Source organism: Lissotriton vulgaris, chromosome 7 (assembly GCF_964263255.1).
Source record: "Lissotriton vulgaris chromosome 7, aLisVul1.2, whole genome shotgun sequence".
In the NCBI taxonomy this organism is placed as follows: Eukaryota; Metazoa; Chordata; class Amphibia; order Caudata; family Salamandridae; genus Lissotriton; species Lissotriton vulgaris.
The window spans coordinates 1,113,944,941-1,113,958,011 of NC_141695.1; positions in this window are offsets into that span (position 1 = coordinate 1,113,944,941).

Sequence of the window (13,071 nt, forward strand, 5' to 3'; positions counted from 1 at the left end):
GTACCTTTTTAGTTTGGTTTTTGGCATGATTATATTTTTGTCAAGACTGTAGCAAAATGGATGACGTTACTGTGATCATCATATTTTATCAAAGACTTTGTCTCCAAAGCTGACAAAGCCTGATTTAGATACCTGTGCTAACAATGTGTCATCAGAGGAGATTATTGTATTTAAGGCTGGAATGAACTGCCTTAATTTGGAGCTATGGCGTTACTTTCTCATGGAGCGAAGCTCATTTGACCTGTTTCCCTGCACTCTGTATGTGCGACTCTGATACTCCAGATGGATTGCTGTTTAGGATACTCTGCGGTCTTGCAACTCCATCCCATTTTCAAATGGAGCCCAATGCTTTCCCAGTAAACCCGCCTAGCTGCCTTGCACTCATAATTACATATAGTTACCTGGCGCATAATTGCTGGTGTCTCCTCCTCCTGTGTTTCTTCGTCACCCAGGGCGATTGGTCACGTGCTGTCCTGACATAAAGCTAGAGCTGGATGTCATCTGACCTGAGCGACAATCAGTTGCTTAGCAAGCACTAAGATGCATTTATCATGGTATACAAATGGGTTGCAGGGTAAACAGGGCTCCCAGCTGAAGACCTAGATGGTGAGATGAATGAAACTGGTGCATTATTTGAGACTTGTGCATCTGTTTGAAGATGCAGTTAATCACAATGTTCTCGACTTATCTATAACTTAACTGATAGGGATGTACTAAGATGAAGATATCTTTTTATAGTTATTATTTCCACTAACTGTAGCATAAACCTTCCTCCCTGAACTAATCAGATCACTTAATTGCTATTGGTTTATCATAACCTAAACGCATTGCACTGAGAAGGTGACGCGGTCACTTGGCTGGCAATCACACCTATTTATCTAGGTCCTGATGTAGGTGCTAGAGTTGTGTAGAGAGTGGTAGTAAATGGGCATAGGATTGAGAGATGTATGCCAGGCTGAACATGAAAACGGATATTTTAATTTTTAGTAAGCTGTGGATTTTCACAATATTACTGACTCCATAGTACTTATTATCAAGGCATAGAAAATCCGTTTTTTATTGCTGTGCATATGTTAGAAAATATTCAAGTTCTAATGGACTAACAGTGGACTTTTCCATCTGCAGAATATATTGAATGACCAGAGGTGGCAGTGTTGCAGAAGAGAATTTTCTGCGTTGCTGAGACTGCCCCCCCCTCCCCCCCCCCCCCCCCCCCCAAAAAAAACAGAAGCCATTCCTCAGCACTCTGCCTTCCTTCATCAATTTACATGGTAAGTCAAACTCATGTTGAATGCTTTTTCTTGTCATTAAATAAGTTCATCGCATCTGAGAGCCCGGAGTACCTTTTTAGTTTGGTTTTTGGCATGATTATATTTTTGTCAAGACTGTAGCAAAATGGATGACGTTACTGTGATCATTATATTTCATCAAAGACTTTGTCTCCAAAGCTGACAGAGCCTTATTTAGATACCTGTGCTAACAATGTGTAATCAGAGGACATTACTGTCTTTAAGGCTGGAATGAACTGCCTTAATTTGGAGCGATGGCGTTACTTTCTCATGGAGTGAAGCTCATTTGACCTGTTTCACTGCTCTCTGTATGTGCGACTCTAATACTCCAGATGGATTGCTGTTTAGGATACTCTGCGGTCTTGCAACTCCATCCCATTTTCAAATGGAGCCCAATGCTTTCCCAGTAAACCCGCCTAGCTGCCTTGCACTCATATTTACATATAGTTACCTGGTGCATAATTGCTGGTTTCTCCTCCTCCTGTGTTTCCTCGTCACCCAGGGCGATTGGTCACGTGCTGTCCGGACATAAAGCTAGAGCAGGATGTCTTCTGACATGAGGCACAATCAGTTGCCTAGCAAGCACTAAGATGCATTTATCATGGTATACAAATGGGTTGCAGGGTAAACAGGGCTCCCAGCTGAAGACCTAGATGGTGAGATGAATGAAACTGGTGCATTATTTGAGACTTGTGCATCTGTTTGAAGATGCGGTTAATCACAATGTTCTCGACTTATCTATAACTTAACTGATAGGGATGTACTAAGATGAAGATGTCTTTTATAGTTAATATTCCCACTAACTGTAGCATAAACCTTCCTCCCTGAACTAATCAGATCACTTAATTGCTATTGGCGTATCATAACCTAAACGCATTGCACTGAGAAGGTGACGCGGTCACTTGGCTGGCAATCACACCTATTTATCTAGGTCCTGATGTAGGTGCTAGAGTTGTGTAGAGAGTGGTAGCAAATGGGCATAGGATTGAGAGATGTATGCCAGGTTGAACATGAAAACGGATATTTTAATTTTTAGTAAGCTGTGGATTTTCACAATATTACTGACTCCATAGTACTTATTATCAAGGCATAGAAAATCCGTTTTTTATTGCTGTGCATACTTTATTCAAGTTCTAATGGGCTAACAGTGGACTTTTCCGTCTGCAGAATATATTGAATGACCAGAGGTGGCAGTGTTGCAGAAGAGAATTTGTCTGCGTTGCTGAGACTGCCCCCCCCTCCCCCCCACCCCCCAAAAAAACAGAAGCCATTCCTCAGCACTCTGCCTTCCTTCATCAATTTACATGGTAAGTCAAACTCATGTTGAATGCTTTTTCTTGTCATTAAATAGGTTCATAGCATCTGAGAGCCCGGAGTACCTTTTTAGTTTGGTTTTTGGCATGATTATATTTTTGTCAAGACTGTAGCAAAATGGATGACGTTACTGTGATCATTATATTTCATCAAAGACTTTGTCTCCAAAGCTGACACAGCCCTATTTAGATACCTGTGCTAACAATGTGTAATCAGAGGACATTACTGTCTTTAAGGCTGGAATGAACTGCCTTAATTTGGAGCGATGGTGTTACTTTCTCATGGAGTGAAGCTCATTTGACCTGTTTCCCTGCTCTTTGTATGTGCGACTCTGATACTCCAGATGTATTGCTGTTTAGGATACTCTGCGGTCTTGCAACTCAATCCCATTTTCAAAAGGAGCCCAATGCTTTCCCAGTACACCGCCTAGCTGCCTTGCACTCATAATTACATATAGTTACCTGGTGCATAATTGCTGGTGTCTCCTCCTCCTGTGTTTCCTCGTCACCCAGGGCGATTGGTCACGGGCTGTCCTGACATAAAGCTAGAGCAGGATGTCTTCTGACATGAGGGACAATCAGTTGCCTAGCAAGCACTAAGATGCATTTATCATGGTATACAAATGGGTTGCAGGGTAAACAGGGCTCCCAGCTGAAGACCTAGATGGTGAGATGAATGAAACTGGTGCATTATTTGAAACTTGTGCATCTGTTTGAAGATGCGGTTAATCACAATGTTCTCGACTTATCTATAACTTAACTGATAGGGATGTACTAAGATGAAGATGTCTTTTATAGTTAATATTCCCACTAACTGTAGCATAAACCTTCCTCCCTGAACTAATCAGATCACTTAATTGCTATTGGCGTATCATAACCTAAACGCATTGCACTGAGAAGGTGACGCGGTCACATGGCTGGCAATCACACCTATTTATCTAGGTCCAGATGTAGGTGCTAGAGTTGTGTAGAGAGTGGTAGCAAATGGGCATAGGATTGAGAGATGTATGCCAGGTTGAACATGAAAACGGATATTTTAATTTTTAGTAAGCTGTGGATTTTCACAATATTACTGACTCCATAGTACTTATTATCAAGGCATAGAAAATCCGTTTTTTATTGCTGTGCATACTTTATTCAAGTTCTAATGGGCTAACAGTGGACTTTTCCGTCTGCAGAATATATTGAATGACCAGAGGTGGCAGTGTTGCAGAAGAGAATTTGTCTGCGTTGCTGAGACTGCCCCACCCCTCCCCCCCACCCCCCCAAAAGAAAACAGAAGCCATTCCTCAGCACTCTGCCTTCCTTCATCAATTTACATGGTAAGTCAAACTCATGTTTAATGCTTTTTCTTGTCATTAAATAAGTTCATAGAATCTGAGAGCCCGGAGTACCTTTTTAGTTTGGTTTTTGGCATGATTATATTTTTGTCAAGACTGTAGCAAAATGGATGACGTTACTGTGATCATTATATTTCATCAAAGACTTTGTCTCCAAAGCTGACACAGCCTTATTTAGATACCTGTGCTAACAATGTGTAATCAGAGGACATTACTGTCTTTAAGGCTGGAATGAACTGCCTTAATTTTGAGCGATGGCGTTACTTTCTCATGGAGTGAAGCTCATTTGACCTGTTTCCCTGCTCTCTGTATGTGCGACTCTGATACTCCAGATGGATTGCTGTTTAGGATACTCTGCGGTCTTGCAAATCCATCCCATTTTCAAATGGAGCCCAATGCTTTCCCAGTAAACCCGCCTAGGTGCCTTGCACTCATAATTACATATAGTTACCTGGTGCATAATTGCTGGTTTCTCCTCCTCCTGTGTTTCCTAGTCACCCAGGGCGATTGGTCACGTGCTCTCCTGACATAAAGCTAGAGCAGGATGTCTTCTGACATGAGGGACAATCAGTTGCCTAGCAAGCACTAAGATGCATTTATCATGGTATACAAATGGGTTGCAGGGTAAACAGGGCTCCCAGCTGAAGACCTAGATGGTGAGATGAATGAAACTGGTGCATTATTTGAGACTTGTGCATCTGTTTGAAGATGCGGTTAATCACAATGTTCTCGACTTATCTATAACTTAACTGATAGGGATGTACTAAGATGAAGATGTCTTTTATAGTTAATATTCCCACTAACTGTAGCATAAACCTTCCTCCCTGAACTAATCAGATCACTTAATTGCTATTGGCTTATCATAACCTAAACGCATTGCACTGAGAAGGTGACGCGGTCACTTGGCTGGCAATCACACCTATTTATCTAGGTCCTGATGTAGGTGCTAGAGTTGTGTAGAGATTGGTAGCAAATGGGCATAGGATTGAGAGATGTATGCCAGGTTGAACATGAAAACGGATATTTTAATTTTTAGTAAGCTGTGGATTTTCACAATATTACTGACTCCATAGTACTTATTATCAAGGCATAGAAAATCCGTTTTTTATTGCTGTGCATACTTTATTCAAGTTCTAATGGGCTAACAGTGGACTTTTCCGTCTGCAGAATATATTGAATGACCAGAGGTGGCAGTGTTGCAGAAGAGAATTTGTCTGCGTTGCTGAGACTGCCCCACCCCTCCCCCCCACCCCCCCAAAAAAAACAGAAGCCATTCCTCAGCACTCTGCCTTCCTTCATCAATTTACATGGTAAGTCAAACTCATGTTGAATGCTTTTTCTTGTCATTAAATAAGTTCATAGCATCTGAGAGCCCGGAGTACCTTTTTAGTTTGGTTTTTGGCATGATTATATTTTTGTCAAGACTGTAGCAAAATGGATGACGTTACTGTGATCATTATATTTCATCAAAGACTTTGTCTCCAAAGCTGACACAGCCTTATTTAGATACCTGTGCTAACAATGTGTAATCAGAGGACATTACTGTCTTTAAGGCTGGAATGAACTGCCTTAATTTGGAGCGATGGCGTTACTTTCTCATGGAGTGAAGCTCATTTGACCTGTTTCACTGCTCTCTGTATGTGCGACTCTAATACTCCAGATGGATTGCTGTTTAGGATACTCTGCGGTCTTGCAACTCCATCCCATTTTCAAATGGAGCCCAATGCTTTCCCAGTAAACCCGCCTAGCTGCCTTGCACTCATATTTACATATAGTTACCTGGTGCATAATTGCTGGTTTCTCCTCCTCCTGTGTTTCCTCGTCACCCAGGGCGATTGGTCACGTGCTGTCCGGACATAAAGCTAGAGCAAGATGTCTTCTGACATGAGGCACAATCAGTTGCCTAGCAAGCACTAAGATGCATTTATCATGGTATACAAATGGGTTGCAGGGTAAATAGGGCTCCCAGCTGAAGACCTAGATGGTGAGATGAATGAAACTGGTGCATTATTTGAGACTTGTGCATCTGTTTGAAGATGCGGTTAATCACAATGTTCTCGATTTCTCTATAACTTAACTGATAGGGATGTACTAAGATGAAGGTGTTAAGATGTCTTTTATAGTTATTATTCCCACTAACTGTAGCATAAACCTTCCTCCCTGAACTAATCAGATCACTTAATTGCTATTGGCGTATCATAACCTAAACGCATTGCACTGAGAAGGTGACGCCGTCACTTGGCTGGCAATCACACCTATTTATCTAGGTCCTGATGTAGGTGCGAGAGTTGTGTAGAGAGTGGTATCAAATGGGCATAGGATTGAGAGATGTATGCCTGGTTGAACATGAAAACAGATATTTTAATTTTTAGTAAGCTGTGGATTTTCACAATATTACTGACTCCATAGTACTTATTATCAAGGCATAGAAAATCAGTTTTTTATTGCTGTGCATACGTTAGAAAATATTCAAGTTCTAATGGTCTAACAGTGGACTTTTCCATCTGCAGAATATACTGAATGACCAGAGGTGGCAGTGTTGCAGAAGAGAGTTTGTCTGCGTTGCTGAGACCGCCCCACCCCTCCCCCCACCCCCCCCAAAAAAACAGAAGCCATTCCTCAGCACTCTGCCTTCCTTCATCAATTTACATGGTAAGTCAAACTCATGTTGAATGCTTTTTCTTGTCATTAAATAGGTTCATAGCATCTGAGAGCCCGGAGTACCTTTTTAGTTTGGTTTTTGGCATGATTATATTTTTGTCAAGACTGTAGCAAAATGGATGACGTTACTGTGATCATCATATTTTATCAAAGACTTTGTCTCCAAAGCTGACAAAGCCCGATTTAGATACCTGTGCTAAGACTGTGTCATCAGAGGACATTACTGTCTTTAAGGCTGGAATGAACTGCCTTAATTTGGAGCGATGGCGTTACTTTCTCATGGAGTGAAGCTCATTTGACCTGTTTCCCTGCTCTCTGTATGTGCGACTCTGATACTCCAGATGGATTGCTGTTTAGGATACTCTGCGGTCTTGCAACTCCATCCCATTTTCAAATGGCGCCCAATGCTTTCCCAGTACACCGCCTAGCTGCCTTGCACTCATAATTACATATAGTTACCTAGTGCATAATTGCTGGTGTCTCCTCCTCCTGTGTTTCCTCGTCACCCAGGGCGATTGATGACGTGCTGTCCTGACATAAAGCTAGAGCAGGATGTCATCTGACCTGAGGGACGATCAGTTGCCTAGCAAGCACTAAGATGCATTTATCATGGTATACAAATGGGTTGCAGGGTAAACAGGGCTCCCAGCTGAAGACCTAGATGGTGAGATGAATGAAACTGGTGTATTATTTGAGACTTGTGCATCTGTTTGAAGATGCGGTTAATCACAATGTTCTCGACTTCTCTAGAACTTAACTGATAGGGATGTACTAAGATGAAGATGTTAAGATGTCTTTTATATTTATTATTCCCACTAACTGTAGCGTAAACCTTCCTCCCTGAACTAATCAGATCACTTAATTGCTATTGACGTATCATAACTGTAAAGGGGAGTCAGTAATGGGCTGGACATGAGGTTTGGGCAAAGCAGGTTTTATTTTCATGTACAGTTTCTTTTGTCTGAGAGTCAGTCTTTCCGTGGCGAATTCGGCTGGATCCGTGGTGCCTAATGGGACAGCTGCTGTACCGAAGACCGTCTTGCCCAGGGTTGGGGCTTTGCGGGTGGTACGGCTCTCGTGATGTCCGTAAAGGAAATAAACAAAAAAAGAAAGGACTGATTACTTTTCAGTCCTCGTAATCTTTTTACCCAAGGGTAACCGGGGAAGTGAGGGACACCTCTAGTGAAATGCTTTACCGGAGTTGTGAGTCGTGGTGAGGGGGGGTATTATAGGGTCCAGGAAGGTGCGGGAACACTAGGGAGCAGGGTTTTTAGTTAACGCGGGAATAGACCCCGCCGTCCCACCCAACTTGTGAACTTGTCCCGTACCTGTCTGAGTCACACTTCTCCCTCGGGAGTGTGGCACGGCGCATCGCAGTCCCGTTGGCCTCCTGGCTCGTCTGCTTCGTTTCATAGCGCGTCTACTTCTCCTAGGGGCACGTCCGCTTCTCATCCTAGCTCGGCGTCCTCGGGTCCACACACTCGCTGGTTCGCGTTCACGTACTCTTCCGTCCTCCTCTCTACTCCTCCGGTGATGTCACACTCTGTTTCCTGGACATCCTGGTTCTTATCCAATGCGGCGAAGCATACGTCACGGTGGGAGGGACCTTCGTCCGGGTCATACAACCAGTTATAGGGGCCGTTCTGATTATCTTCTGTGAATGAGCGCCAGGAACTCTGTTCGTCCTGTGAGGGAGTAAGGGTATCCTCGTCAATATAAGTCCACCAGTCCGTTTCCTTGTTGTTCCCTTGTATACTGGGCACCTTGTTACACTCTTCCCCCCCCCCCCCTAGTTTCTCCCGTTCGGGGAGAATAGGAGACCTAGACAAAAAGTCTGCATTACCATTGTCCTGTCCCTTACGGTGTTTTACCACAAAGGAAAATGGTGTAGGAATAAGAACCATCTGAGGACTCTGGGATTTTCTGAAGTGTTCCTTTGCATCCATTGTAAAGGAGCGTGGTCTGTAAACCACACTAATGGACAACCCTCTAAATAGTACCTCAGTTATCAACGGCCCATCTAATAGCTAGGCATTCCCTTTCTATTGTTGGGTATTTTCTTTCCCGTGGATGCAATTTGCGGCTAAGGAACAGAATAGGATGTTCCTTTCCATCCTCTCCCTCCTGTGACAATACGGCCCCTAGTCCAATATTAGAGGCATCCGTAGCCAACGAAAAGGGTTTTTCGAAATTGGGGGGTATTAGAACAGGATTTGTTGTTATCGCCCTTTTTAGGGATTCAAATGCCTCCTTAGCTTCAATGGAAGGTTGACTCAAGTGGGAGGGTTTTGATTTTTTTAGTAGGTCAGTCAAGGGACTTGCAGTTACCGCAAAGTTCTCGATAAACCTTCTATAGTATCCTATTAGAACCAGGAAACCTCGCAGTTCTCTTTTGGTGGATGGAAAAGGGGTTTGCACAATGGCTTTATTTTTTCCTCCTGGGGAGCTATTACTCCCTCCCCTAATAGGAAACCAAGATACTTCACCCTGGGAAAGGCTGCCCTTGATTTTTTGGCGTTTATATGCAGTCCTGTTTTTTCGAGTTCTTGTAGAACGTTCTGTACATGGGTTAGATGTTCCTCCCATGTTCTACTGAATATAACAATATCGTCCAGATAAACTGAACAATATTTGTTGTGTTTGGTGAGTACGTTGTTCATTAATCTTTGGAAGGTGGCCGGGGCCCCGTGCAATCCAAAGGAAAGAACATTGAACTCATATAGGCCTTCTTCTGTGGAGAACGCTGTCTTTTTCCTATCCTCTTCTCTCCGGGGCACTTGCCAGTAGCCTTTTGTTAAGTCTAGCGTTGTTATGTATTTCGCCTCCCCTATTCTCTCCACTAGCTCGTCTACCCTTGGTATAGGATAAGCGTCAAAGGCTGATATGGCATTCAAGGCCCTAAAATCCATGCATAAACGAGTGGACCCATCTGGCTTTGGGATCATAACTATGGGTGAAGACCAGTTGCTGTGGGAGGGTCTGATTACCCCTACCTTGAGCATGTCCTGTACTTCTCTTTTCACATCACCTCTCCTAGCCGCAGGAATCCGGTATGGTCGTTGTTTGACTATTTTACCTTCCTCTGTCTGTATTCTGTGTTCTGTCAAATGAGTCAGACCGGGAGTATCAGAAAATATAGGAGAGTAAGGACTTATTGCCTTCATCAGTTCTTCTTTCTCCTTCACCGATAAATAGGGATTTATTGGCAACTGCTCTATGGTGCTTGTGTTTCTGTTTACAGGCAGACCGAAGTGTGTTGACTTAGGAGGGGGTCCTATTCATTTTTTTAGAAGATTGATGTGAAATGTCCGACGTCTGGATGTCAAGACTGGCTACGTCGTCCCTTACCTTGTCTTGGAGCTGAAGCCTCTTGGATGACGTAGAAGATTTCGCAGAGATGCAAGGGACCAACTTCCCTAACCACTAACTAAAACCTTACTGAATAACTATTCACAGCAAGTTTTAAATTAGAAATTGGGGAGGAGGGCCGGTACTGGACGTTGAGTGGTTGTTTTGGGTTCTTTCTGTCGACCTGCGAAACAACAAGGACCAAAATATTACTCAACTGCTAACTCTAAAATTTCTGATCAAACCTAAGTTCTTAACTACCCTTCCCCACTATCGCAAGAGTGGACGTTTTGTTCCCTAGTGACTACCTGCGATCAGTGTTGTCTTGTTTTACGTCCAGTATTTCTTTGTCTTGTCTTGTCGGGATGGTCAAGGCGTCAGATACCTCTTGTTTGTCTGTCCTGCGTTGTCCTCTTTGGGGAGTTACCTTTGAGGGTAGAAACAAGGGAAGCAACAAGGGAAGCTAAATTAGAAAATATTCTCAAAAATGCTTTGCCCCTACTAAATAAGAAAGCTCCTTGACTTTCACTTACAATTCGGCTTCTTGTTTCTCTCCTTCCAATTAGGGTTTCTCTTTATTGGGATTTAAGAGTTTTAATTTTAGACACAGTTAACATTTTCAAAAGGCATCTTTCTTTCACATCTCCTATAATTCTAGTTGAGGTTTGCACTTTTCATAGATTTACATTTGCGCTTCTCAGATTTACATTTGCACCTTTAAATGTAACCCCCCGAGCCAAGATGTATTAAGCGAAACTTTTGCTACCAAAATGTTACAACAACTTTTTAATTCTAGGAAGTCTTTGTTAGTTGTCAGATTCTCTGTCCTTTGATCCCAAATGACCTTCGGTGTCTTTTCGAGAAAAAAGGTTTTCCAAAAATTATTGTCTTGCTTTCTTGCGTAGGGCGCCTTAGAAAAGAAATCAAATAAGTCTGTACTTAGCTTTCCATTAGGAGAAGAACCGCTCTCTGATGGCTGATTGCAAGATTTCCTTCCGAGTTACCAGGTTCGTTTGCGAGGCTCCAAGCGCGATCTCCCTCAATGTCAGGTGGAAAGCAAAGCGACTTCTGGAAGGTCGGGTGCGGTTTAAATAGTGAACTGCACCCAGCCACACCCAGTCGCGCATTCAGCCGCTCCCTGCCACGAACTGGAAATGTGCAAGCATCGCGTACCAAGCAGGGACTTAGACTCTGAACTCTCTTACCTGAAAGATGGCTTATCAAAGCACTCCCAAGTAGCGCGGAGTCAAAGGAAAGGCTCTCAGTGATTAATTCTTTTACAACGATCTTTCCAGCCTCTCGAATGAACAAAAAACAATAGGCAACATAAAAATATTTAAGGCAAGGAATATCATAGCAAGAATTTACTGAAACAAATCTAAATTACAGTACACAATCACACTGACCTTTGAAGCGTGCTGGGTGCACGGGAAAGGGGTGGGTTTTTTGTAGGGGTATAAAGATCCCTAAAGCAGAGGATCTACGCTTCATGACAGTACTCCCCTCTCAAGATCCCCCCAAGGACTGTAGATATGGGTCTTGGTTTGTCAGGATGCCGAAGATGAAAGGACCTTATTACTCTAGGAGCATTTTTCAAGTGTTCCAAAGGCTCCCAAGATCTTTCCTCAGGGCCGTAACCTTTCCAATCTATCAGATAGAAAAGTTTTCCTCTGACTCTTTTGGAATCCAAGATTGATTTTACTTCAAATTCAGGACGTCCCTCAATAACTATGGAGGGAGGTGATTGAAGTAAACGGGTTTGGGATAGGAAAGCCTTCACCAAGGAAACATGGAAAACTGGATGTATCTGGTATTTACTAGGAAGATCCAATTTAACACAAACAGGATTCACGACCTTTATTATTGGAAAGGGACCAATGAATCTAGGATTGAATTTTTTAGTCCCCTTTAGTTTTAAATTCTTGGTACTTAACCATACCTTGTCTCCAATCTTGTCTTCAGGTTGTTTGGTTCTATGCTTATCAGTAGCACATTTTTGAGTCTCTTTTGCTTTTGCCAGATTATACCTAGCTTTTTCCTGTATTGAAGAGAGTTCGGAAACATATTCAGAAACAGCTGGTACAGATTCTTTTTTATCAGTAAGCTTAGGGATACTTTTGGGATGAAATCCATAATTACAGAAGAATGGAGACATATTGACTGAGGAATGTTCTAGATTGTTATAGGCGAACTCTAAGAGACTTAATAGATCAGACCATTCTTCCGACACTCCAGGCAACATGCAGCGAAGGAATTGTTCTATAGTCTGATTGGTTCGTTCAGTTAAACCATCTGTTTGAGGGTGATAACTGGAAGACAGTTTCACCTCCATGTGAAGCAAAGAACTCAAATTTCACCAAACTCGAGAAATAAATTGAGACCCTCTATCCGAAATTACAACAGATGGAATGCCATGTACACGAATAAAATGTGTCAACACAAGTTTGGCCAGTTCCATAGCTGAGGGAAGCTTTTTTAGAGGAATGAAATGATCCATTCGAGAGAATTGATCTACTGCAGTTAAAATAGTTATAAATCCCTTCTTGGTTTCAGGTAGTTCAACTATAAAATCTAAAGATATGGTATGCCAAGGTAGAGGTGGGATTGGCAGAGGCATTAACAAACCACTGGGAGCTTGATGAGAAGCTTTATTCTGAATACAGATGCTACATGTCTCTACAAAATGTTGTATGTCTTGAAACATAGAAGGCCACCAGAATTCTCTTTTGATGAGCTCATAGGTCTTCATGATACTGGGATGAGCAGTCAATGGAGTATCGTGATGAAGATGCATAATGTCTTTTCTTAGAGATTCAGTTGGTACGAAAATAAGATCATGAACCAGCATCAATTTATCTTTTTCTTGGAGGAAAGGATGTTCAGTTTTCCATTGATCCAATTCCTTTACTTCCAAGGCCCTTTTTATGTCTGTTATAATATCACAAACGGATAAACTAGCCTGAAAACAAGAAGTTGGGATTACTGAGTTTACCTTTTCAGGTTGATCCGGCCCTTTGTACCCGATTCTGGATAAGGCGTCAGCTTTTAGAATATCTTTCCCAGGTCGATAAGTGATAACAAAGTTGTAGTCATTGAAGAACAATGACCATCGTAACTGTC